Here is a 2,274-nt window from a genome sequence, read left to right on the forward strand (position 1 = left end):
TCTTCTGGATCCACCTCACATCAATAACCCGACCCCTGCCACCTATAGGTAGTTTTAGACAAGTTTCTTTTGAAGTAGATACCTGAATACCAAGTATAGCTCGTAACAATCTATCTTCCGGGGCATACGACGATTCTTTCACGACCTGGGGTGTTAATTTACCTACTAAAATATCACCTGTCTCTACCCAAGATCCCAGCATCACAATTCCATTTTTATCTAAATTGCGGAGTAAATGGGCTTCTAAATGCGGTATTTCATTAGTTACTTTTTCAGGGCCTTGGCTTGTCACATGAGTCTGAATTTCATATTTCCGTATGTGAAAAGAAGTATAAATATCTTCATATACCAAACGCTCGCTAATAAGTACTGCATCTTCAGAATTGTAACCCTCCCACGGCATATAAGCTACTAATACGTTTTTCCCCAAAGCAAGTTCGCCACCAACCGTAGCAGCACCATCCGCTAAAATTTGTCCCTTTTTAATGCATTTACCCCGAGGAACCTGGAGTTTTTGATGCATACAAGTATTTTTATTGGAACGTTGATATATAACTAATGGAATGCTTAGAATATCTCCATTACCTGCTAAAAGAATCTTGTCAGTATTGGTATAAACGACCCTTCCCTCGCGTTCGGCTATAGCAAGAGCCCCCGAATCTAGAGCTGCTTGTCGTTCCAACCCAGTTCCAACAATGCATTTCTCGGAGCGAGAAAGAGGAACTGCTTGACGTTGCATATTAGAACTCATTAAAGCTCGATTCGCATCATTATGTTCGATAAAAGGAATGAGGGAAGCTCCAATAGAAAAATATTGAAAAGGAAAAATACTTCGAAGATGAACCTGTTCCCATGCAATAGTCAAGAATTCTTGACGGTATCGAGCTGGAACAACCTGTTCTTCCTGAATATCCTGATTTAAGGCTAAAGAATTTCCTGCCGCTACCATATAGTATTCATCTCTACCTGGTGATAAATAAAGCATCCGTACCCCGGTTGACCTCTCAGAAATTTCATAAAAAGGGCTTTCTAGAGATCCCCAATGACCAATCCTCGCATGAATTGCTAAGGATCCAATAAGTCCAACATTGATTCCTTCAGATGTGTCAATTGGGCAAATACGTCCATAGTGACTAGGATGGATATCTCGTATCCGAAAACTAGCAGTGCGCCCTGTCAGTCCTCCAGGGCCCAAATAACTTAATTTTCTCCCATGAACTATTTGTGTCAATGGATTAGTTCGATCCAAAACTTGAGATAATGGGTGTAAACCGAAAAAGGATTCATAAGTAGTTGTTAATGGAGTTGAGGTTACCAAATTCTGAGGTGTCGGTATCAATTTATGCCGAATTGCTCCACATATAGTCCCCCGAACCACATTTTCTAAACGAACCAGAGCCAATCCGAATTGATCTTGTAAAAGATCTGCTACAGAACGAATACGTTTATTTTTCAAATGATTCATATCGTCAAGTGCACCCATTCCAAATTTCAGCCCAATCAAATGATCGGCGGCTGCCAATATATCTCGTGGTAACAAAAATGTATTGTTCTGGGGTATATCAAGGTTCAGTCTTCGGTTCATATTTCGTCGACCAATCCTTCCTAATTCACATCTTTGTTGAAAGAATTTCTTTTGTAATTCCTTACATAAGGATTCAGAAAATACCGGATCGCCACCTACACAAGCAAATTGTTGATAAAACTCCAAAATGGCATTTTCTTTTGACCCAATTTTTTTTCTCTCCTTATCACTCAGAAAAGACAAAAAAATTTCAGGATAGCAAACATTCTCTAGAATTTCTCTTAGATTCAAACCCATAGCTGATGATAGAACTAGAATAGATATTTTTTGTTTCCTACTTACACGAGCCCATATCCTTGCTTTTCTATCAATTTCTAATTCTGATCTTCCTCCCCAATCTGATATTATGGTGCCGGTATAGACCGAAATTCCGTTATGGTCCAATTCTGATCGGTAATAAATACCGGGACTTTGCAATATTTGATTGATCACAATTCTATATATTCCATTGACTATAGAAGTTCCCAGGGAATTCATTAGAGGAATGTTTCCGATAAAAATTGTTTGTTCTTGCATATCCCTACTGTTTTTCCAAATTAATCCCGCGGATACATATAATTCAGAAGAATATGTGAGTGATTCATACACAGCATCTCTTTCCTTTATCAAGGGTTCGACCAATTGATATGTTTCCACAAATAATTGAAATTCAATTTCTTGATCTGTATCTTCAATTTTTGGAAACTTAT

This window comes from Nicotiana tabacum, unplaced genomic scaffold, assembly GCF_000715075.1.
Source record: "Nicotiana tabacum cultivar K326 unplaced genomic scaffold, ASM71507v2 Un00405, whole genome shotgun sequence".
Taxonomy (NCBI): Eukaryota; Viridiplantae; Streptophyta; class Magnoliopsida; order Solanales; family Solanaceae; genus Nicotiana; species Nicotiana tabacum.